This window comes from Triturus cristatus, chromosome 2_1, assembly GCF_964204655.1.
Source record: "Triturus cristatus chromosome 2_1, aTriCri1.1, whole genome shotgun sequence".
NCBI classification, from domain to species: Eukaryota; Metazoa; Chordata; class Amphibia; order Caudata; family Salamandridae; genus Triturus; species Triturus cristatus.
Genome location: NC_140581.1, coordinates 212098554 through 212124816, shown reverse-complemented (window position 1 = coordinate 212124816; position 26263 = coordinate 212098554). Strand labels below are relative to the sequence as shown.

Sequence of the window (26263 nt, the reverse complement as noted above, 5' to 3'; positions counted from 1 at the left end):
TGTTGCATGGTTAAACACTTATAAGGCCCCAACGGTGAGACCTATTGGCTATGCCAATGCTTGTGTATAGAATGCCTAGAGTATAAATTAAATAAATAAAAATGTTTAAAAAAATAATTGAGGAGACAATCTTATTTGTACATGCTTGTTTCCACGATTTACATACCAAATATTTGCACTGTTCAGCTCTTCCACGGTCTGTAAGCCAAGCCAGTCCCTTGGCTTGGCTCTGCTCTCCCTGTTAATGTGGTGGCTCCCCCACTTGAACTGTAATTACCAGTATTATCCAAAGAACTGTACAATATAAAAGAAAAGGCCTGAAATCTCGGGGCATTTGAACGGCCTTGAGTTACTGGAGATAACAGGAAGAGGATGTAGCATTCTGGCTAGAGTGGTCGACCTCGAAGCTGGGGAACCGGGTTCGAGTCTCTGCAACGACGCTCAACATCTTGTGATTTTAGTCAGACCACCTAATCTCCCAGTGCCTCACAAAAAAGTGTCCATCTGTAACAAAACTGGTGCTCATGTAAAGTGCTCTGATACTGTCTCGGTTCGCGCTATATGAAACACGGGGAAAAAACACTTACACAGCATCAGTTTGATATTTTGAATATGGCAAAAAGTGGTGCTCCGTGAGCGTTCATGGAAGTGATTTAGGGGATAGCACGGTTTTTACCTACAGAAAAGCCAGTTGACTGCCACCGCAGAGTCGATGTGCATTCCGACAGAGGAAATGCTGACATCGCCTTTTCTGTTCAACCGGCTGCTATCTAAGGTATGCTTACAAAGCGCAGGTAAATAGCTTAAGAACGGTTGTCGCCATGACTCACTTGACTTGATGGAAATACAGGCAGGTGCTCAAGAGGCACGAGCTGTCAAATTAAGAAAAACGTTTTCACTAGCTTTCCAAGTACTCTTAAGAAAATATTCTAGAGAAAAATATTCCGCCGTAAATAGATAAAATCCACAGATTAACCGCAGCTGACCCTCCAATAACCCCCACCCCCCGCCGGCCACAAATAAAACAAGACTTGTTTTTATTTAATTTTTACAAACGTATTATAATTGAGATGCATAAAAAAGAACCAGTTTTAAAGAGGCACAATATGGGCCTCAGTAAATATAATCCGAATGACGAATCATATTAAAAACAAGCAGCCGCAAAAGTGATCGTAATCGCGATCAAACATCGAAAGTAATCGCGGTAAACATCAAAGCGGCCGTGCGGCCGCGAAAGTGAAAGCAATCGTGGTCAAGCGTGGCGCGCGCGTCCGTGCACATGCACTGTAGGTCTAGGCTGGCCTGGTAGCACTTTTTGGAGCCCTCTCAATAAGTCTCGCCAGACCAGCGCATGCGCTGGGTCAGGCGAGACCTAAAAAGGCTGCCTGAAAGGATTAAGGAAAAAGAGGCTGAGAGACAGACAAAGGGTAAGAAAGAAATGAGATGAAGAAGAACAAAAGGAATAAACAAAAGCCACAGAATAGAGGAGGATAGATATGTTTATTGAGAGAAAGATGGCAATAGTACTAAGAGGGAAGAGATGAAAAGGGAAAGAGACTGAAAAAGACAAGTGTTAGAGGGAAAGAGCAAGGGAAAAATGAGGAGGGAAATGATAGTGAAAGCTGGAAAAGTGTACACAAAAAAAAACAAAGTGGGAGAGTAAGAAAGAAAGAAAGAGTCACACCGGAATAAAGGGGCTAGTAAGATAGAATGAGTAAAGGGAAAGAAAAGAGGAAAAAAACAGCGATGCAAAGAGGAAAGAAGCGGGGGAAAAAAGGCAGGTCGAAGACAGAGATGAGCCAGAGATTAAGATGGAAAGGTGGAAATGGCGACAGAAAGATAGGAGAGAGGTGAGAGTGGCAGAATAGAAGAGGAACCAGAAGGGGAGATAGCGAAAAAGAAAACAAATAAAAGAGAAAGTAGAAGAGATCTGCAATAAATCTCTTTCACTTCCACTTACATTTATTTCCTGTTAAATGTCAGGACTTGGCACTTTCCATGCAACCCTTCCTGATCTTTTTATCAGTCACCGCATGAATATCTGACCTCTGTTCAACCGACAGCTCCACAATCAGATTGTCCAGGTAGATAGTAATAGATGCAGGAAAAACTGCTTTGCAGGAAATGTACTGTTATAGTAAACAGAAGCAACCCATATGTGGGAACCTGGTTTACACTGGCATACGGCTTGCTCTTGTTAGTTATAACAAATAGAGCATGGTAACCGCTACAACTTTTCTGTTTTTTTTAAACAAACCCTACCCATTGAGCCGCCCCCTTTATATATAATAACTATATTTCTTCCAATTAGAAAATTATCTCCATAACATGACAGATAGGGAGGGCCTACATGCACTGATGAATGCATAGCTAAAGTCATAAGTGGCTTTTCACTACCAGGTATTATAGAACCTATTACAACCGATCTGAACCAGGACACACCTAAGAAAATTGAAAAATTTAGAAAACATTTGTAGACAGAATTGCTCGCTCGCATGCTTACAGAATATCTAAAAGCCAGTATAATATAAGCACTTGGCATGCAAGTACGCAATATTCCAGGCATCCTTAGAAAAGACAAGTTATGGGGGGGTTTCAGCCATATTGGCCCAACTTGTTCAAGACACTGGATTGTACTTGGCATAGAAACAGCTCTGGGACACCTGCAAGAAGGAGCGGGAAGAGATTGCAGAATTGCAAAAAATACTGCATGAGGCAGACTTGTTAACAGATACCAAACATGTGTTAGAAAATATGAATAAAACTATTGCAGAGTTCAATGCTATACAACTTAAAAGGAAGGGTGACAAGGTGTCTAAATACTTAAAGAACTTTATTAAGGAGAAGATATCCCCTTACATATTGGAGGAATACTACGCTCAGACACAGAACTACAATGGATCACAAACTCAGGGTTGATATAGGGACCAAAAAGTAGTAACACTCTCAAAATCGTTTGCGGGTTCTGATGATTCATGGAAAAACTCAAGCTCAGGAACTGGTGCTTCTAACCAATCTTTTTTAGCTAGAAGCCTAGGGGAACAGGAGCAGGTATCAGAACCAGACCCCGGGGACAGACAGACATGACAGAAATATTACAGATGGGGATCAGAAGGACCTTAGAACTATCTCTGTCCATCTCTCCTCATACCAATCAAACAATATCCATATTCAACCTATTGAAAGGCATATTATCATCAGCTTAGGTTTAGATTCTTAGCAGAGGTCTCTCATTTGTAGTGACAGAATGGAGAGATTTTTTCACACTACAGACTAATTTATTGAATGTTGAAGAAGAAGAAGATTGAAGGTCTATTTTCTAACCAAGATATTGTCCCTCGATACTCAGACATAAATCTTCAACCACATCAACCTTTTTCCATCGAACATGGAGATAACACCTGAGACAGTCACATTTGAAAATCTTGTACTCAGTGATCTTTCCCGTATTTGGAGGACAAGACCATTCACCCCCTTTGACACACCCTATACAATTAAAACTGCCGACAAAAGTGGGGGAGTTGTTATACAGGGTACGGACAGTTACAATGCTTAGATAATTGAATAAGTAAGATCACTATGTGAACCTTACACATAATCCCCTTCTAGAAATAAAAGACACTATATTGAGATTAACAACACAAGTCAAAGAGGTAGGATTCTTGAGCATTAATTAATTCAATTACCTCAATGGGAAAAGCCAAAGGACACCTGTCCTATAAAGCTTACCCAAGGTCTACAACCCCTACTCTCCTATTCTGTTCACCAAACTAAAAAGACTGAGTTCATAACTAAATCTATGGGCTAATTCAAGTTGGGTGCAAACTTTAGTTTGCACCTAACACAGCAACCCAAGTAGTCAGTATTTGCAAATCTGCTAATTACACATGTGCTGTTTATCCATGTAAATGTTATGTGCCTAGTGTTATCTGCCCTCAAGGTTTAATGAGATAAAAAACCTTGAAAAGATTTTGTTGGCATGCTATTTGCCAACACGATCCTTGCCAGTTTCTACCCGCAGTGACAAATATGTTAACAATAGAAGAACTTGGTTTCTCCTTACAATAGTGCTCCTCAGAGAGTCCAGCTCATCCATGCTTAGTGTGGCGGTCCCAGAGCTGCAAGAGGAATCCAATCAGTGCCACTGGATCCTGTCCATGACGAGCCAGGAGATAAACACAGTGAGCCTTTCCAGTAGATAGGTGACGCAGAAAGAGCTCAATGTGGCCTAACAGTAATCTTCGCGAAGGAGGTGAGGCACTGCAATTGAAAATCAGGCAGAACTGAAACCAGATATTAGATGAGAAACTGAAGGCCGCAATCAGACATGCAACCAGAAGTCAAGAAAATCAACGAGCAATTGTGATGGTCGCCCAAATACCATGAGCCCTCATAAAGAAACTGCCAATGTCAATTGAGAAAAAGCCAGCATACGCAAAGGACAGAATATAGGGCCCGGATGTAAACAAGGCATCCAACTGTGAAATGCATCACAACCTGAAAGACAAATGACAAGCTGTATGTTCTGTAACATATGTACAGACATTTCCTGTCATCTCATCATTCACCTACAGCCCACCAATCAATCACTCACAAATAACATGCCCATAACAAGAATGTTAGCCAAGCAGAAGGGCAGGCATCATTCCTCCTAGCTGACTGCACGAGGTTGAGCTCAGCAAGGGCCAAGACATATGTGTGTGGGTTATGCTGATCTCAGGTTTAGTGGTAGCCTACCCCTTCCTTGGGGTATGGCAGAAGTACAAACAGATGTGAAGAGACATAAGAGATGCTATGTCAGTTGCTGGGTAGTGGGTGAGCAAAGGGCAAATATAAACAAAAACAATGAGTGAGGATCTTGGTGTATTATATGATATAGCTGGGTAACCTTATCATGTACTACACTTTAAAAACCTTTAATGGACCCAGTGAGGCTCATTTGTAAACCATATGCTCAACCCTGGGTAGCTGTGGCTTCAAGGAGCAAGGCTAAGACAAAGGAACCTAGTGTAAAGCATTTAACAGTATCACACAACAAACTAAGAAAGTCATACAACATGAAGGAAACAGGACACCAATTTATAGAAATAGATTATATTTTTATGACTTTTTAGAGACCTTGATGAGCAAAATACACCGGAAGGTTCCAGAGATACAGATTTCTAAAGGTTTTATAATTTTTTTATGCAACCGCAAACAAGCATTGGTCAACAAAAGGTTTGTAAACTTTTCGACAGTTCATGAAAGTTAATTGAAATACACCGGACCAGCTTGGGTGACTAAATACGACAGGATGAAGGTTTGGGGGGACAACAGGGTAAATCTGGACAGATACCTGGCCACTAGAGCATTTATCAGTCAAGTTCCAAACTTTACACTAAAACCGCCATAGACTTTAATGGAGTGGTCTTGATGCTCGGGATACAGGATGAAAAGAAGATCAATGATGCTCTAGTTGCAATGGGGTCACCAAGGGTGCCTTTGTGGTGGTTCCTCGGTTCACAGATGATGTGGGGTTACTCTAGCCACAGAGGTTGGGGTCCCATGAATTTCTCTATGCGAAAGTAGTAGGCCAGCTGCGGCTGAGCCACCGGCCTCCGTGTACAGCGGTAGAAGCTAAATCCTTTTGTGGGGGCTAGTGTCCCTCTTGGGCAACTAATCTGGACTCTGATGGCACTCGAAGGTCTGGCTGACTTGGGTGCAACTTTTGGCCATCGAGGATCCGTCTCTTGGGGTGCCCAGTCAAGCTAGCAGCGACTCTTCTCTGGTGGCTAGCCACTAGCCGGTTTGGACTTCGTCAGCTCTTTTGTTCCCAGAGCTGGTTGCAGAGGAATCAGCAGTCTGATCCTTCGAGTCACTTCTTTGATCTGGGGCTGGGATCAACTTTTTCCTGAGCTAGAAGCCACGGGCCCAGTCCAAACCCTGTTAGCCCAAAGTTCAGCATGTGCAGACAGCAGAAGGTGCAGCCTCTCTTCGCGCAGTTCCAAGGGCAGCAGGGCAGTGCTTCTTCAGTCCTCTTTCCAAACTCAGGATGATCTAAGAACTCAGGGTGCCAGGCGTGGCCTATTTATCCTGTTAAAGAGCCCGAGTGGATCATGCGGTCACTATCTAATGGGCTACCGGATCCCCTACTTCTGGTGACATCTTTACAGCGATGTGTGGCATCTAGCAATCCCAGAGTGCACCATTCTGGTCACTCTCAAGATATCAGGACCCTTCCTTGGATGTTAGGAGCTCAGTAGTCTACCCTAGAGGTGTGGCTACCTGGGTGCTACACGCCCACAGGAAAACTCGTTTGGGGGACAGGTTTTCCTCACTAGCCCTGTCTCCAGCTAGTCTATAGGAACAAAAGGGAGCCCCACTGGAGTGTTACTGCTGTTTGCCCTTCAAAGGCAGCTTCCCCTTTGAAGCTCGCCTTTTGGGCTAACACCATGAGTGGCTTCCCGCGAAGGGGAGGTAACACCTCACCCTGTGGCAGGCTGTGTTTGATCCAAAGCCTGGGAGCCATTCACACTACTTCCCAGGCGGGCAGAAAGAGGTCTGTGGGTTGTAGTCCATGTGAGGCTACTGTACCACTGGGGCACAAAGTGGCAACTTTCTAAAAGTTGCCCTACTTTATTAGTGACATTACATTTGACCTAGGCACCTGGTCAGGTTTAATGCCATGATTACTTTGATACCTTAGTACCCAGTTAGGTAGTCCCATTCAGAAGTTAGCCAGGCTGGGGTGCCAGCCTGTAACCCTGTATTAGCCAATGGGGATACTAAAGTTTCCACAGAAAAACGACAATTTGAGGGGTTTTACTGCAGGGACATGTATAACCAGTCATGTTCCACTTAATAATACAGCACAGCTCCCTGCCTTAGGGCTCTCTAGGCCTTCCTTAGGGGAGACTTACATATATTGTTAAGAGAAGTGATGGTTTTGTCACACAGACGGAGTCACAATCAGTGCTGCAGCCTTGGGTGTCTTACATGTCTCTGGCACCTTGGGTACCATTTACTAGGTACCTCTAAGTAAGTCAGTACTTGTCAATTGAGGTAGCCAATTCGACATTCACTTTGTATGGGGTTAGAACACTGGTGATGAGGTGTGGTTAGCAAGCCTCAGTGCACTCTCTGAACCGAAAGACCAGCAGCTTCAGTCCAAAAATGTGGGGGTGGACATGCAAAAACAGGCGTTTCCTTACACAATGCAGTCCTATTGCAGTGCATGGATGTGAAAAATCCATACATTGCAATCGGGAGTACTCTATAAACTGACTAATACGCCTACAAGCATATCGCTTTACAGTCAATTTGAAATACTCCTCAGAGCAAATATGAATGCCACTTTCTTAAATCAATGACCGGAGGAGGCTGACCCAAGCAAGCCAAAAGCTGAAAGGGGCTGACCCAATTTCCCTTTCTGTATTTTCTTCTAATATGGAATACATGAGTTAAGTCACTCATCTAAAGCTGTTTCTAACAAGACCTACAAGACAGCTTCCACATGTTTGAATCCACATCATGTACATTAATAAATGTATCCCTATCCTAAAGAAATATTTCAAACACATCAAAAACTGGCCAAATCTCACTAATTTCCGAAAACCTGACTTTTTATCTTAGCCTAATATGCAACCAATGAGTGGCCAGGTGACAATCTAACATGGTTCACAAACATTATGGAGTAGTGCATGGAAAATCAATTGAGCACGTGCATTGCTAAGGAGCATCTGGTTGTTGACTACCAATCAGGCTTGTGCCATCCAAAGTTTGTCATGGAAACAGACACTATGAAAATCGAAAATAATGTTCTTTAGATGTTGGATGACAGAAGCTTTAGTTCTGCTTATTCTTCTTATCTATCTGAGGTCATAAAACATTTGGTCATGACAGGCTTTTCAGAACAACTGTGGCTTAGACTAGTGCCTGGAACTCACAAGGGATACGTCTCAACGTGCTCTGTTTGTTCTTTACCTTGCCTAAAAGGAGAACACCTGGGTTCAAAGCCAATGGACACTCACCATACCACAGAGTCTCCCTGCAATAGTACCCTTAGTCAAAGTATTTTGTTCAAACCATAGTATCAGGCTCCATGGAGATCAGGCTTAAAGTCAATGAAGCTCGGCGAGGGGGTTTCTGGTAGCAATGCGTGAACTGCTTGGCCTTCAGTAGCTCACGATGATTTTCAGTGACAGCTTTCAATACAGAAAAGGTTGGAGACCCCTGCAATAAACGAAGACAGCACACTTGCTATCTGTCACCACACATGGTGTAGTGTGCCTCCCATAAAAGTAAGAGCTTCATTGCTCCACACAGCACTATATAAATGATATAATTAAATACATATGGACCTTGGAAACTGGAGTTCAATACAAGGACGCAGCAACCGTAGGAGTTGGGAGGCCTTATCCCCCCAGAGTTTGGAGTGGGGGAATGCAGGGGAGATTGTCGCGCCCCAGCCCGTCCTCTGGGCTCAGCTCTCCCAAACGCTGACTGGAATCCTCACCCCCACCCACGGAATTTTGGGACTAGGGTGACCAAACGTTGGGATTTCCCTGGAGGGTCATGGTTTTTAGAGGACAGTCCCGGCATCCTGAATCCAGAGACGTTTTAAAGCATTGGTAAAGTGGGCTCTGGCACAGGGCCCCAGCCTTTCAGGGGGCTCCCTGATAGATCCAGCTCTGTTCTCCACACAGTCCTGCCCTGATGACCTTTAATGATTCTTAAACATAGATAGTTTTAAACATCACTTTTTTTTTGTTTATTTTTTGATAGGGGTGATGTGTGGGAGTCTTTTACAGACATTATGCAAAGACATTTTGTCTTTATGTTTTTCAACACCATGTCACATCCATTACACAAATTTTTTTAAGCTCAAAACAGGACCTCACATTTGAGAAATGGGAGGGTGTCACAGAGATTATTTGCAACATTAGTGCACTGCTGCTGTATTAAAATATTAAAAACTCACATCCCTATCCCTGAAAATTTGATGGAAACACATTTAGAATTTGGACTAGTGTGCCTGTGCAGTGTCAGTGACCTAACCAAAGACAACATGAAAAAGCTGAACTTGGATCATAAACTCAAAGTTGCTCCAAACAGGGGGGCCCAAAAATCCGTTTGGCCCAGGGCCCCCCAAATCCTTAAAATATCCCTGCCCGAGTCTCTTTCTAATTTTAAATACATGTCCCAGTTTTTGGGAAAGATGTCCACTTCTGTTGCAAAGCAGAATTGAAAGGTTTGCTCTGTGCTTCTAAAGTCTTAACTGCCACAGGTAGTGTTATGTAAACGTAACCTTGTAAATGTGTGCTTTTACAAGACTACGTTTACATCTGACCTCCTGCTGCACTGTCACAGAATTATTTCAGACAGTTCTGCTCTGTAGCATGGGTGTGTGCATGTGTGTATAAAAACCAGAACAGGCCATATATATTGCCATTATTCCTACTTCTATTTCTGGCCTGCCCCGGTTTTTACTCCTAAAATTCTGGTGACCCTACCCATGGCTCAACGCAGAAAATTTTGAAACCAGGCCCATAGGGCTCAAAGAGCTACAACTGCCCCCCCCCCCCCCCCCCCCCCCCCACCCGTCGTGTGTGTCAGCCCAGGCTGAGACAGCTTCCCAGGCACCCACACACACAGTTTTTGAGCTGCTGTAGTCTGGCTGGTCTGGCGTCTGTCTTATTGCAGCAGCACCCGAGTACTTCACAGGTCTTTAAAAGACCATTTACTTGTTAAGGATGCTTTGTTGTTTTTGTCACCCCTTCGTAGAGCCCCTGCATCTCCGCTCTGCCTATTGCTGGAAGAATTAGCACCCCCCTCCCGAAATGTGGCTCTAGCTGCGTCTCTGTTTGAAACCCGTACCTATTTCTAATTGTCTAACTTCAAATGAACAGGCTATACTGAGAACAGAGCAGCGATGACAATGTCTGCCTGACTGCAGCTAATGAAGAAGGACATGCAAACTGAGGACATCACATTTTGATGACTGAGGCAGCCACGAGGCACAAGCAGCACCTGCCCGAGGGAGGCCCCGCCCACTCCTCCCGGAAACGTTCCATCCTGTGCCAGGCTCCGCCCCACAGGTCACCGGTCGGCTATGCCCCAAGGTAGGACTCCTGAGCCGGCCAGAAATAACACCGTCTGGGAGGCAGGCTTTCCAGGTGGAAGCTGTGACCAGGGATATTCGGGGAAGCCGCTCACGGGCTGAGCACGACCGCTTCACTCACCGGGGAGGCGGGCAGGCAGCCAGGACTAGACGCGTCCTCGGCAGGAGAAGGGACTGTTGGGACCTGCCCTCGCCGGCTCACCTGCAGGGCACTGGCTTCCATCTCTCTCTGACTGGGAATGTTTCTCCGCTAATTAGAGCTTCTTTTACCTGACATGAGCATCGGCCGTGTGGGGCAGCCGCGCAGGGAGGCGAGGTGAAGCGCAGCTCATGGTAAGTGTTGCAGTGCCAGGGGGCGGCTGGGCGTTTAAATGCACCCTAGCCTGGCAGAGAGAGCTCCCAGGCAGCGGTGTGGGCACCCGGGTTCGAGGCAACCGAACAACAGTTGGTATTTAGACCCGCCTGCCACCCCACGCAAATCTGATTGTCCTGTGTGGTCCTGCAACCAAATATGGCAACATTGTTTTATTTTTATTTTTCTGTGTTTTGGAAATAATGCTTTAAAGAATTAAAAGGATTTGAAGAAAGAAATAGACACCACTTTAAATGTATGTAAGGGAGTGGGTTTTTTTTTTTATTAAAAAAAGATTGGCGTCAGTCGAAGGTATGGTTCCGTTTACCGACCCCTCCCCACATTAATACAATACATTGGTTCACTGTCGCTTCTGCTCGACCGGTTACCGAGTATTTCATATAATTCTCACTTTACATACCTTTGGCTCAACGAAAACAATACGGGGGGTTGTTTTACTTCCTCTCCAACTGTGAGAGCTAGGCTCTGAAACTCCCAGGTCACAGTTACAGGTCACAGGCACCGCTTCATAAATAAGTACTAGGTTTTCAGGAGAGATTATTGCTGTAACATAGAGGGTTACAACGCGAAGCTTATCCCTGTTTAGAAGGGCATTGATAAAATGTAGCTGAAGCTATACTGCTTTGCTTGCACCCTTGAAAATATATAAACTTGATTTTAGTGTTTCACCGAAATGGAAACAAAAACAATGAAAGTTTATTTGGTTTGGAAAACAAAAATAGCAAAAAACAAACAAGGCAAGTGTAGAACATCGTTACGGTTATACAATTTTACGAATAGAACTGCTTTTAATATAAAATAACAATATCATTCACTTTAACGCGGTTTCATAAAATATCGAGATAGAAACCTGCGCACAGCTGAGCTTCGATGCTCGCGCTCTCGTGTGATCTTTTGTTGGAAATTCCTCTCCAGAGCACTGCTGTACGGAACTTTAATATCAGTGAGAGAAGAGTTAATTCAACACGTAACTTCACAATTCTGTTTGAAAGGAGCCATCCGGTGATGATGAAACAATATTTATTGGAGCCCGGGTTGACGTCATATGGTGCCTGTTTGTGTTTTTTTTTGGTGATGCAGCACTGGGTGAAGGCCCACGTGCATGGCCCCTTTAAAAGCTCCAGAAATCACACATGTGCTATTTGAGTTCTTCCCTTACTTTGCGCGGTTTGAGTGGTTGTGATTTTACTGTATTGTGCACTAGTGCTGCCACTAGTAATGGACATTGAAGTGTTCACAGAAACCAGGCTTTGTACCAGATCCGAGTAATAATAATACTTTATTGCGTGATTTGAAAAAAACCATTGCAAGTACAAAATTAAAATGACAAGAATTTTTTCATTTAAAAGAGACTAAATTGGTCCTGTGAACTGAGGGATAAAATGTTATGCCTGCCAGGACGTTATGGCGACAAAGGATTGCTAACGGGGGATCCCTCACAAAGTTTTTTTTCAGCGTAGGCCATGAACCTTACAAGGGCACAGTTTAGTTTGATGTTCTTGGGATCAAAGCAAGCCAACACTGCTTCTCTGCAAGTTCTGATCTTTCTTGTGTTCCAGTGATGTTTGAGAAGGGACCGTCTATTGGTCAGTAGTTTTGGGCATAGACATATGATGTGTATAATGTCTTCTTTTTGGTCCCCACAGAGTCGGCAGAGAACGCTTCCACGTTCTTTTTTCCATTTAGGCAAATGCACCAACAAGTTAATGACTCCCAGTCTCAATTTTAGGAAACTTAATTTTGTGCGTACAGAAAAGGGCACGGTTAGATACTGTTGTGAGGTCGACAAGGCGTATGATTGCAGCGTCAGCCACCCGTGACTTCTTTTGGCTAGACGAGCCTTGTCTTCAACTATTGAGAGATGTTTTGTGCTTTTTTTCGCTAGCCGTTTAAATTCCTTCTGGGTTATGTGCATATTCCAGAGATCATTTAGACCGAAGGTGTTTAGGCCTTTTGCCAGGTAGTTGTATCCGGCTTGCCGTTTACCTGTGTCAAGACTAGCCCACAGGTGGATGCCTAGACTTCCCTCCTTAGATGACCGTAGCTTGTGACAGCACACGATGAAACTCATAGCTCTTGCAAGTGTTTGCTGGCAGATTCAAAATTCAAGCCTGATTTGTGCCGGAGATGTTTGAGGCGGTAACGTGAACACTAATCTGTAGATCTTTGAGATTATTTTTTCCAGTTGGCAGCAGTCTAGTCCTTTGAGGACTTCGCTGCCATAGGTTAGAGTAGGAATGATTTTCGCCTGGGCGACCTGTAGTGTGGGTGCAAGAGTTGGACCTCGTAGTTTCTTTTGAATTGAGCCAATTGCTAAGGCGAGTGCAGCACCCTTCTTTTTCTGTTCTTCTAGTTGAGATTTGTATTTGTCATTGTTGTTGAATGTGACTCCAAGGTACTTGTGGCAGCTGGATTCGACTATGCTTTCCCTGTTCAGGGTCCAGGACTGGTTCTTGGCTTTCCCTGGACGAACCACCAGAATTTTGGTCTTTTTGTTGTTGATCACAAGATCGTTCTTTTTTGAATATTCGAGAGTGGCGTCCAGGAGCCTTTGCATTCCGATCTTTGTTTTGCTCAGCAGAACCACGTCGTCTGCATATAAAAGGTTTGACAACAGGAGGCCGGTTACTTTAGGGGCGTGGGAATTTACCTTATTTAAGACTTCTGGAAGATCGGATAAAAATAAATTGAAAAGTGTCGGGGCCAGGACACAGCCCTGTTTAAATCCTTTTCCCGTTGGAATTGGGCGGGATAGTTTAGAGCCGTCTCCGACCTTAATCCTGACCCATGTGTCCTGATGTAAAAGTTGTAGGGCTCTTAGGAGGTTGGCTGGAATGTTGAGACTGGACAACTTCTTCCAGAGCATTGATCTGTTCACGTTGTCAAAGGCCGCTTGAAAGTCAATGAAACCCATAAACAGTGAGCAGGAGCTGGACTTTGTTTGGTTAATCAGACAGGAGAGGGTCATAAGATTGACAGATGTACCTGTGTTTTTTGTAAACCCAGTCTGATTCGGTGGGATAACAAAATTGTCATCCGCCCAGTCCCTAAGTGAATTGAGCAAAACTCCCGCAAAGTACTTAGCTTCATTGTCGATGAGGGCGATGAGGCGATAGTTCCTCGGTGATTGTTTGTCCCCACCCTTAAAGATTGGTACAAGAATGGATCCCCGCCAGGAAGGCGGTATGATGTTATTCAGCCAAATTGCATTGAATAAAGTACTTAGCTTCACAGCCCAGAAGGATACGTCGTCCTTGAACAGGGCTTGAGGGATGCCTCCTGGGCCTGGAGCCCCATCCTTCCGGCCCTTTTTTATCAGTTTTTCAATCACTGCCTTCTCGATTGTTGTAGTTTCTATGCCGCTTTGGGGCGGGCTGCTCTCTTTTGTTGTTTTCATTTTGGGTTCGTCATTCCGGCATACTCTCATTTGCGTGTTGGTTGTGTTCGAAGCGTGTGCCCAATCGGCTTCTTCATTTGCCGCTTAGTGTTTGATTTGCGGCCTCTGATTTAGGATGATGGCATCCTGGTTGTTAAAATGGAGGTGGAGAAACGCTGCCCATTCGGATTCTAAGATGCCTGATGAAGCAACATTAGATGCACGCCCGGAAGCGTTGTTAATTGTCCTCCAAAACCTTGCAGAATTGTTCGTTTTGATGTCATGCTGCAATTTCACCCAGAACGAGTTCCATTGGTTACTGCGTAGCTCTCTTTTAGCTTTCTTTAAGTGACTGCGGGCCGCTCTCAGTTTTGTTAGTTTTGTTGGATCAGTTGGATCGCTTTTTAGCGCTCGCCAGATTTGGTTCATGGATCTTGTTGCGGCTTGTATTTCGCGATTCGAGTTGGGCGTCTGCTTCGGCCCATTCTGGGTCGCAGGTTGAGCATGATTTTTAGAAAGGTCAGTTGCAAATGTTGACCAGTTGGAGATTGTGTCATCCGGGCGTCTATTATGGTGCTCGATAAGTCCTTTGGCGTCTGTTGCTACTTGTTGCAGGTTATTGAAGGAACATTTGATTCGTTTTAAGTTGATGGTAAAACTCTCAGATGACAGTGCCCTTCCTTCTTCAAGTTGCATGACCCTGGTCCTCATTGATATCACTTGGGGACAGTGGTCACTTTCGGTTCTGATCCGTGAAGCAATAGTTTCAGCGAGACTGCTTGTGTGCCTCCTAACTACGATCTTGAGTACTTTAGGTTGGAAGAGAAGTGAGGCCTAGCTCTTAGGAGGGTCAAATAGGTACGGTGTAACACATTTGTTTCAATGAAGAATATATTCACTGAAAAAACAAAGGTTAAAGTAACGTTATAGATAAGATAAATGTTAAGTAACAACTTTTTTTTAAAACTCTAAAAACTATAGAAATTCACCAGTTAAAGTTGGTTATCTCAAGTAGCTATAATCCATGCCCTAAGGTGACTATAACTCACGCCCTTGCCATGCACAATTTTCTCTTCAATAATTTCAATGCAAATTTTGAAGTGATATTATCAATTATGTCATGTGTGATGTAATATATGGGGTAATTAGCAGAGCATGGCGAGAGCGCCAGTTGTATTTAATTTTAGTTTGTTTTAGGAAAACAATGGTTCTGTTGTGGCCCAAAGGTCCAAAGAAAGGATGACCCCATAGGGGTCTGTGTTAGAATTGGGAACGACAATTAATTTCAGAGGGAGCTGTAAGTAATATACAAAGGGACATATAGGTTGACTTAAGACTGTTGTTTATTTTAAGGAGAAATAGTCGTAATAGTATTCAGGTGCTCACACAGGTAAGTGACAACAGGCATGACGTGAAAAGTGAGGGTGACTTTAAAACAAAGACATTGCATTGACAGTCACCTGACTTTGTGCGCACCCTCAAGGAAGAAGGGGAGGTGCTTGCCCCCCCCCCCTTCTTGAGCCGTAGAAGGTCCTGGGGACCGCCACCCTCCAGGGCCAGCTCCAGCAATGTCCCGGGGTGCCCACCCCTAAAACATTACAGTTTGCTATGGCATGGCGGAGCACTGCTCCTGCCATGCCATAGCAAACCAGTGCTCCGGTTGCAGAAAGAGAGAGCATTTTGCTCTCGCTTGCTGAAAGCAAAGCACTTTGCTTGCACTTTGCTTTTTACACAAAGGGAGCTGCATGTCAGCAGGAGGCAGGGAGGCGGCTTTGACCATGGGGGTCTTCAGGCTCTGCCTGCAGTCCCATTGATGAGTCTGTGCGCTAGAGAAAACTTTTTAAATGGACAGGCCCTGGGGAATAGGGTCACTGGGGCCGGATATGGCCCTCTTCCCTTTTTAAAAATAAAATAAAAAATATATAAAAATAATAAAAGGGTCATGCCCTGGCGGATGGGTACCCTGGGGCGAAGTGGCCTGGGAGGGGGGAGGGGGGGGGGCTGCTTGGTCCCCTTTTCTTTCTTTCTGACCATTTTTGGGCCCCTTTGGGAATGGGTCCCCGGGGCCCAAAATGGTCCAGAGAAGGGGGGGGGGGCATGCGGCCCGTTCCTCAAAAGTAGCAAAAAACAAGCCGGCCACTCATTGGAGGCCACCCACTTTTCTCCTCCTGTCATGCTGCTGGTGGGGGGGGATGAAGTGCCCTGGGCTGCTGACGGTCCTTGGGGGCCAACAAGACCTCCTGTTCCCTCCACTAAGCACCACACTGTGTGATTGCTGAGAGGTGGTCAGAGGCCATACCCCCTATCTCGACCACTTTGCAAACGCACCTACAAGCACACTGCTGGTCGGGGGATGAGGTCATTTGAGATGTCATGAGTGATGTCACTGACCATGTCATGAGTGATGATGTAATATGTAAGGTCATCAGCACTGCATTGCGAGGGCGTGGGTTAAAGTTAACTCATCTAACTATACCTGCTGAATCTCACTAGTTTTGTATGAGTGAAATCTGACCCTAACTATAATGTCCCTGTAACCTTTTGGTTCTTTTAGTGTGTGTATGTTTATATATAATTTTTTTTTTATTATTTTTTTTTTTTTGGGAGGCGTGGCTTGAGGCGTCAAGATGGCGGTCGCACTCTAAGAGTGCTCCGGACCCCTCCGTCGTCCGCCTCGAATCCGGCACTCATCTGCACCACCTACCTGCTTGTAGTGGCGTTCCCGTCCGGTGGTGCCCTTCATCTGGTGTTCCGGTCGCGGCCTCTGAAACGTGGAGCTGGGGCTTAGTGGGAGCGGTGGGGCTGCGAGGGGCCGGGCGTCGGCCGGGCATTGGCTGCATCTGCGTGGTGGGCCACGCCCGTCAGTACATTCCCAGCTGTGTCTCGCTGCCCTATATCTCGATCGGCCGGCACTGGGGTGGCGGAGGCAACGTTGACGGTCCCTGGGCAGTGCGACATACTCATGGCGGTGTGAGGCGAGCCGGGGGCCCGGCTGTCAGCAACGAGGTAGCGGAGGTGCGAGTTGTGGGCCACCCGACCCCCGCGTTCCCTTGTAAGGCCTCCTGCGTGATCCGGCTGGTCAGGGCCTCGCAGCCCCCGTCTATGTGACCAGGTGACGGCGGGTGCTGTGGGCACTGCGGAGTGGCGGCTGACTGCGGCGCTTGAGAACAGTGGCGGTGGCTGACCTGCGGTCCCGGGGAGTGATGGCCCTGCGGCTGGCGGGGCCTTTGGTGGGAACTCGGCCGGCACGTCGGCCGGCACCGCACCATAGGTGGTATTGTGTGAGTGGCGGCCTACTGCAGAGTGCGGCTGGGGAGTCAGCTGGCGGACTTGTGCCATGAGTTGGGGGACCGGCTGTTGGTCCGGGCAGCGGCGCAGGTGTTGGTGCGTGCCCCCCCCACCCCATATCTACTTCCTGTGTCTGGCAAGGACTGTTAACTTCACCCCCCATATCTCACGGTAGAGGGGAGGGATCGGCTGCCTTATCAGGCAGCGACTGGCCGCAGCACTGAGCCCCCTTCTGCCCTGGCACTGTTGGTTCTGTGCCGGCGTGGGCCGGCACAAGGAGCTGTGGTGGTGGCTAGATCTGTCCTGCGCTGGGCATAATCGGCCATCTTACCGGGTGGCGGCGGATGCTCCCTTGCAGGCGGGCCTTGACGGGGTGGCCCCTCCTACCCACCTGATCTTAGGGCATCGTTGGGCCCCTGCTTGCCAGTGCTCCCAGGCGGCAGTTGGCAGACCCCGGCTGTAGTGGGGGTCAGCCCGGGCCTGCCTGTCCAGCGGTGGGTCAGGCCCTAGGAGGGGGGACTTTTCGGCCACCATATCGGGTGGCACTGGGGGTCTCGGCATCCTCCGGCTGTCTGTAGAGTGGGTAACGTCCGGATCGACTGGTCGCTCAAGGGAACCCAGGGACGGCAGCGGAGGTACCCGGGTACGGACGTGGTTCCGGGGGTCACGCCCCCGGGCTCCGCCGAGCCGGGGGGCCCCTAGGGATCCAGGATCCACGTTGTTGTTGCTGCGCCCCTACAGTTGACAGTATCCACGGACTAATTTCTTCTGGCGAGGTCCTCGTGTGGCTCGTGGGCATTTCACAAACCTGCAGGTCCCTGGATCCCCTCCCTGATCTTTCATCCTCTCAGGGACTCTTGCGGCCACAGTGACATTGGGATTGGCCCCCGGACATGGGGAGGGATAAGGGCCCCAAGCCAACGCCGGCTTCCACACAGACCAAAATGGACTGGTTTACTACTTCCGAGTCGGAACCTCCTGGGGTGGACGGCGGGGTTATCCCCCCCTCCCTCAAGACAAGGATCCTCCAGGCTATCGGAGCCTCTCAGGCGTCCGTAGAGGGAAAAATTGGGGAAATCAAGGTGGATGTGTCCCTCCTCAGACAGGACCTTCGCAACACCACCGCCCGTCTGACAGAGGCCGAATCCCGTATCTCCACAACCGAGGACGACATCTCCCAACTTAAGGATCAGGTGGTCCAACTTCGTGCTCTTACCGGGGAGCTCCACAGGCGTGCTGAGGATGCTGAGAACCGCGCACGTCATAACAACCTTCGCCTGGTGGGGTTTCCCGAGGGGGTGGAAGCGGGACAAGCGGCCACTTTCGCTGAACAATGGTTTCGGTCCTGGATGCCGGGAGATGCTCTGTCGACTTGGTTTGTTGTAGAGAGGGCCCATAGGTCCTTGGCGCCCATGCCTCCTCCCGGTGCCCCGCCCTGCCCCTTCAGCCTTAAAATCCTCAACTTCAAAGACTGTGATGCCATCCTACGGGCGGCCAGGGCGAGAGGTCCCTTCAGATTCCAAAATCATGTTATTATGGTATTCCCAGACTACACCAGGTAAGTTCAGGACCTCCGGCGCTCCTACACGGAGGTTAAGAAGAAGCTGCGCACTCTGGGCATGCAATATCAGCTCCAATTCCCGGCACACCTCGAGTCATTTTTCAGGGCAAAACACACTTTTTCGAATATCCCCAGGTGGTGTGGGCATGGCTGACAGAGGAACGTGCCCTCGGCACGAAGACTCCTCCGAACACACTGGGTCGCAGCCTGTGGGGCAGAGATTGCCGGGACGCCAACGGCGGCATTGCACAAGGTCCCGTGAGGGGCGCCAGCTACGTGTTCCGACAACCCGATCCCTCAGTGGGGTGGCCCCGGTCTGCTGTGACTCCTCCAGTCAATCAGGCTCTTCGCCGCGAAGCAGGCTCCGCTCCGCAGAAGACTTAACCGGCTCGTCCCCACCGCAGGCCCAGGTGGACTCGAACTTTCTCGCACTCCCACCCTTTAGTTGCCATGCACTCAGGTCTGGACGCCGGAACGCCATCGGGGTGCAGCGCTTCATCCGGAGGGGGGGGGGGGGGAGGGGTCATCGGACTTTGATGGACTTGTATGCTTATTTATATTGCTTTATGCCGAGGCTCAAATTAATCTGTTCTTCTGGAGGGGTCCTCCACGCTAACGATCCGAGCTTTTTAGTTTGGTTGAGTTGATTAAGGGGTCGACAGATGCTTCCGTTCTTGAAGTGTAGGGTGGGGGAGGGGGATGGGGGTTGGTTTGGGATTGGGTTCTTCCTTTGTTGTTCTTCTTTTATTTGTTTTACTGTTTCAGCCTTCACGGACAGATATATGCCTTCTCTGCTGAGATAGCACCATCTCTTAGCGCGCGACCAACCTCACACGCATTGGCCCCAGCTTGCACTCGTACTACTCAATGTGGCGGCGCGGCCTAGCCCCAGACTCCATCCGCCATGACTGATGACACCGTGACCAGAGCCTGTCCTGGAACGTTAACTGTCTCTTGGACAGGCTGAAGCGCACCGCTGTCCTGCGCTACGCACAACGCCTCCATATCAATATCCTTCTCCTCCAGGAGACACATTTATTGGGTAACTGTTGCCCCTTTTTTGCCCGTTACGGTACGACAGTGTGGCACTCCGGCTTCTCCAGGGTTTCCCGGGGGGTGGCTATCCTCATGCGACGCAGCTTACCCTTCGTTCTGTACCGGGTGATCCACGACCCTCACGGCACATATGTGATGGTATGACTGGCTCCCTGCTCAACCTTGTGTCCCTATATTCGCCTCCCTCATTGCTTACCTCTACACTGGCACAGACTTCCACCCTCCTAAGCTCTCTCCCCCTGGGCGTCACGGTTGTGGGTGGCGATTTCAATGCCATCTACAATCCGGCCGTAGACACAACGGGCCCTCCTTCCGCTCTCCACATTGCACAAGCCAAACAATTGAGGTCTTGGTCTGAGTCACTGGGCCTCTGTGATGCGTGGTGCATGTGGCACCCGCGCGCCACCCATTTTACTCACACCTCCACAGCCCACCACACGCAGGCACGCATAGACATGATCTTTCTCCCTGCCACTGACTGCTTGACAGTTGTAGATACTCGTATCCTACCCAGGGTAATTTCAGACCACTCGCTGGTACTCCTCAGTACGGGGACTCCCCCTCTCTCAGCCCGTCAAACGTGGAGGATGAATGCATGGTTCCTCCAAGATAAAGAATTTCGGAGGCGGTAGGGAAGGAGCTCGAGCATTACTTCCTCACCAACGAGGGCTCCGTATCCTCCCCCGGGACCCTATGGGAGGCAGGGAAGGCAACCATTCGGGGTTTCGCGAAAGGGCAACTTAAAAAGCAGATGCAGGAGCAACACCGGGAAATCACCGCAAAAGAGGCGCAGGCGCTTCATTTGGAGCAGTCCCTTTCCCGGCTTGACGACGCTGTCCAAAGCCGACAACTAGCCCTTCTCCGGTCAGAGATTAGACAACTATCTATAGACGCGGCCAGGCTACTATGGAGGTCCTCAGTGGCAAGAATCTATGGGTGGGGAGACAAAAACGGCACGATTTTACACAGGCTGGCTACTTTCCCCAGGGCGAACCGAATAATTCCGGAAGTGGTGGATGATCAGGGTTTGGTATGCAACGCCCCCTCCGTGATGGCAAGCACGTTCGCCAGCTACTATCGGCGCTTGTATGCCGCACAAACCCCCGAATCATCGCTCCGTGTTCTCCTTGGAAGGAGCCACGTCAGTCTCCCCCAGTTAGAGACGGCAGCCCGGGAAGATCTAGACCGCCCCCTCTCTAAGAAAAAAATTGAGGAAGCCATTTCTCTCACGTCCCCGGGCAAGACTCCGGGACCAGATGGTCTCCCCCAAGAATACTACGCGGCTTATCGCGACACACTGGTGCCCCACTTGGCTGGCCTTTTTCAAGAAGCCCTCGATCGAGGCTCCTTCCCACCGGAGACGGACATTGCCACTATTGTGGTCCTTCCGAAATCCCAGCCTCCCTCCCGTCACTGTGCGGACTATTGTCTCATATCCCTCCTCAATACCGAAATCAAACTCTATGCCACCATCTTGGCCCAACGGCTAAAGCCATATCTGCCCAAGCTGGTGCATCCGGACCAATGTGGCTTTATGCCCGCCCGTGCGACCCGGCATTGTCTTCGAAGGGTGCAGCTGGCTTTGTCCCACCGACACTTACTTACTCCCTATTTGGCCCTCCTCCTTATAGATTTCGAAAAAGCTTTTTATTTGGTGGATTGGGTATATCTCCAAGATGTGTTGGCTGGGATGGGATTTGGGCCGCGGGCACGGGTGCTGGTGAATGGCGTCCTGTCCGAGGCCTTTCCCATAGCAAGGGGTACGCGGCAGGGTTGCCCCCTTTCGCCTGTGTTTGCCCTGGCAATGGAACCCTTGGGTGTCCTGGTGCGGGCTGATATCCATGTTAAGGGATGGGAGTGGCCAGGCACCAAAACGGACAAGAGCACGCTCTACGCGAACGACGTCCTGCTCTTTCTGCCGGAGCCCGCCTCCTCGGGCCGCATTGTCTCCGGTTGTTGCGAGCGTTTGGGCAAGTCTCAGGTCTTCGGCTGAACCCCGGGAAATCTGTATTGGTCCCACTTCACCTGTCAAGGGACTGTTATGACTGGCAGTCTAATATTCCAATCCGGCATAACTCCTTTAAATACCTGGGAATATGGATTACCATGCTCCCGGAGCTGGGATGGTCCCTCAACGTAACCCTTCTGGTCAAAAAGGCTAAAGAAGACCTTCAGAAATGGAGGACGTTGCCCCTGAACCCTCTGGGCCGGGTTGCCTTGTTTAAAATGTTGATCCTCCCCAGGTTCCTTTATGTCCTCCAGAACACCCCGTTCTGTTTTCCCAGACCCTGGTTTGAGGAGTTGGATGGACTTTTCACCAAATTGTTATGGGGCGGGGGGAGGTCGCGTCTGGCTCTCTCCACATGTCGGATCCCTTTCTTCGATGGGGGCATGGCCATGACGCATCTGTACCTCTACTTTTTAGCCACACGCTTGCTGGTGGTCCATGATTGGTTTAACGGGGGATGGTCCGACCCGGCCTATCGGCCCTGAGCTGTGCGACCTGGGATTTTCTAAAGTACAGGCCATGTTGTATGGGGAACCCGTCCCGCTTCAGCTACCAGAAGTGACGCGTTCGGTATTCCTGGCTTGGCGGGATTCGCTGCGCCACACCGACTGGACCGGCAAATTGACCCAATGCACCCCCCTCTGGCAAGGGGCTTGGCTACGGGAAGTGAGTGGTCTGCGGGGGTTCAAAGCCTGGGACCTCATAGGCATATCACAGCATGTGGATGTCTGGGTTGGGGACCACATGCTTTCCTCCAAGATATGCGCAATCGTTATTCCCTGCACCCCTCCCAGTTTTATAAGTATTTGCAATTAAGACACGCCCTTCACGTACACATCGCAGACAACACTCGGCTCCCGGAATACAGCCCCACGAAGGCCCAGACGCTGCTGGGGGACTTGGGAAGGGGGGGGGGGGGGTATCTCCCGGATATACCGTACTTTGATCAACAACACTCCCACCTCGTTGGACAGACTGAAGGAGCAATGGGCAAACTGTGTGGGGCCACTGGCTGAGGTGGATTGGCACGACGTGCTCATGGTGCCCAAAACCGTTTCCGCCTCCGCCAAACTTAGACTCATCCAATTATACTACCTGCACATCGCTTACCTCACTCCGGTACGCCTTCACCGAGCGGGCCTTCGCTCTGATGCGTCCTGCGCTAGGTGCGGCCAGGCCCCAGCAAATTTTGTTCACGTGGTCTGGACCTGAGCCCGGCTGGCAACGTTCTGGAGAGCCATTGAAGGGGAACTTACAGGGGTTTTGGGGTGGACAGTGCCTCATGACCCACGACATTCATTATCGGGGATAACAGATGGGCTAGATGTGTCCTGGAACGAGAGGACCTTTTTTAACACAGCAGTGATAGTTGTCAAGCGCGACATAGCGGCAGCATGGATTTGTCCTGATCCACCAGCTCTGGGAAAGTGGCGCAAGGGGGTGGACTGGTACGCGACACAGGAGAAGGCTTTATACGCGGCACGCCGATGCCCCAAGAAATACCGAAGGGTGTGGGGTAAATGGCTGGGTGCTGTCAAAGGAAACTAATAACGCTTTCAGTTTTCCTGTGGCTGTATTCCTCGAGGGGTGCTGAATTGGGGTCACAGAGATTTTGAAGACATAAATGAATATCTGCTATCCGTGATTTTGCTGAACTGTTGTATGTGTTTAAAATCAATAAAAATTTGATTATCAAAAAAAAAAAATTTGTAAAAACAATTTCCATAGGGGCTGCAGTACTTTGTATATACCTTCACGAAAGTCCTATGGTACTCAGTAAACTTCTCCCTTACTCGCTAAGTTTTTGTCCCTAAATACCCTGAACCAATTCAGCTCAGATAGCAAAAGGACCGTTTCCACACCATAATCTACATTCCTGCCAAATTCCATATGAACCCGTTCCGCCCTTTTGTCACTACATCTGTCTAAACAGTCTATGAAAAATGCATGAGTGGGAAAATGTTTTTTGGGCCTCCCCTTTTTTTCTTTGCACTCCTTAACTAATCGCCACAAAACTTTGCATCATCAGCCAATGTAGAAAAAGGAATTGGTCTGCAACTTTTGTGGCTATTCATCAAAAAGTGACAGTTATTTGCAAGATCTATATAATTTTCACTGAAAAAAATCAAGGTTACAGGGATGTTATAGTTGGGCTCAGATTTCACTCCTATAAAACCATAGAAATTCAGCAGTTGTAGTTACCTGAGCTAACTATAACTTAGGCCCCTGCAATGCACTGCTTATCCCTTCACGTATTACATCACTTATGACATGGTCAATTACATCACTGATGACATCATCTAGTGAGTGTAAGTATTTTCTAAGTGTTTGATTGTTAAACATATACTCTAACCTACACCAAAAGATAAATGAGTGTCAGCTACTCAGCTCTCTGTGTTAATTTGTTGGCTCACTTTGTTATTAGGGTCTCTTCTCTAGAGTCCCTATCCACCCGTCAGACACAGAAGGAGTAGGTATACGCTCTCAGTCACACACACGCTCTGACAGTCATGCCTATCAGCGCCATACACAAGTGCAAGGTCATGGATGACACTGATCGGTTAATCACTTCAAATCACAGAGCAGTGTCACCTGTGGCAAAGCTGTTCATACAGCAGTTAGAGGGAATAGGACCTGCCTGGCAACAGAATAATTGAGGGCTTACTGGTGCACCATCATAGGGGCAGTCCGATCATGGGCAGTCACCTTGTTGAAAATGCTCCAGAACACTAAGGTTTGAAATAAAGAGCACACACATGGCAAAACACTCACCAGCAGCATACGAGCATCCACCAGTCCAAGGAATAATCTATACTGCTACAAGTGCACCACAGCAACGACAGAACTGCAGGGTCACAGTGACCCCTCCCAAGCCCCTCGCAGATTCAACCAGTTTCAAATACACAATGATGGGAGGCTGCAACCAATGTCATGCTCTCCTACTTTGTCTCTGCTGGCCTGCCCTGCCTCAGCAGTCTGTGCTCTCAAGTGGGCTATGTGAATGTCTTGAGGGTCACCAGAATAGCACCAGAGGGCAGGCAAAATGAATAGAACTTAAAAGTAGACTACACCCTGCACCTGACGTAACTGCCCCAGCTTCTGTATATATCGAGGGTGAGGGGACCATAGGCCAGTGCATGCAAATTTACACTACCACTAAGACAACAATCTAGGCCCTATCATTGAAGCAGCCAGCCTGTTTTGAGCAGTAAATTTGTTCCCACTTTCTCTCTCCTCCCATGAATGGTGAGTCCCCACCCATCATTTTCACATACACCAGCCGCTCCTGGTATTTATCTTCTTTCACACACACCACATGCAAACCTTCTAGGTCTCCAGGAATCGGCTCCTTTACACAGCACAGTCCAGCTCCTCTCTCCCAATTTAGTCAGACCAATGACTGGTTCAGAGAATCCCTGTTTAGCGCCAATGTTTGGGAGGGCGACCACCAGAAACTTCCCTTCACAGGTGTCCAGATGGAAATGCAAAGTCTTTGACACAGAAGGCCAGTATTAGTTCTAGTAGAGGATCATAGGTGGGAAGAAGGGTTCAAACAAAGAGTTGACCTTTTTAAAGTTCAGAATCATTCTACTAGAATTAAGTGACTCTTGTCCCTTAGTTAGTTTTCTGCATCAGTGTCAGACGGCTTTGGCAACAGGCCACAATTCTAGAAAAAGGGAAGGGGGTGGGTTTAACTGGTGTCAGCAGTGTGGAAATTTCACCTACCCACTAGGTAGCTCCAGTTTCATAGATGGTATCCTGATCAATAGTGATTTCTCACCCACTTCTCCAACCCCACCCCTGGCAAGAGAATATCTGCAGGAAGAGCGTCTTGTGCACTGTGTCCTTATGGACTCCCACCAGTCATTTGAGGCAGTGAAGCACACCACGCAGGATTCCCACTTGTCCCATGAGAATAGGAAGAGAACTCCAGTAATGGGTGGACCTTTGTTTGGAAGAGATGGTAGGCATTCTTCTCTAATGGGTGTGGGTAAAAGCGGTTATTCCTTTTAAGTAGATATTTACTGCCAGTCATCTCATAGTTTGGTGTGAAGAGATAGTGGCCTAAAGGGATAATTCCCTCAGTCTGAGGTTCTAGTTTGTGTGTACCCTGAATAAAAATAGGCATGCTCTGTTGTAGAATGAACACATTGAAATGTGAAGCTCCTTCAGCGAGAGGGTCAGCATATATTAACCGAGCAGGGTGACACAGCTTTTCTGAGCCATGTAGAGAAAATTTGTCTCAAAATGTGATATGTAGAAATTTGATGCAAGAGTGGAATTTTATTGCTACAGCAGTTATCCTTCTCAGAACTACAGAATAGCCCTGGATGTGTGTAGCAATCCCAATCTGTAGAATTCCAAATCTCCATACAGAATTTTACGAGTTTGTCCACCAGTGGTAGTCAAAAATATAACCCACCTCTTGAAGATGTTGACATTACTAAACGTTTCCTGAACTGAACATAGAGCTTAATTCGTAGGACTGGCAGAACTTGCAA

At 48.0% G+C, this 26263-nt stretch overlaps 1 protein-coding gene across 2 annotated transcripts in view; it reads left to right on the top strand.

The window, feature by feature from the left end:
• Window positions 1–10030: 10030 nt before the first annotated feature.
• Window positions 10031–26263, top strand: part of CCDC68 (coiled-coil domain containing 68) — a 167100-nt gene continuing 150867 nt past the window's right edge. The window contains exon 1 of one of the 2 annotated variants that reach the window (XM_085629985.1): window positions 10031–10432. The gene's annotated coding sequence lies outside the window, so the exon portion shown is untranslated. The remainder of the gene's footprint in view (window positions 10433–26263) is intronic. The other variant, XM_085629992.1, reaches the window with a different exon arrangement.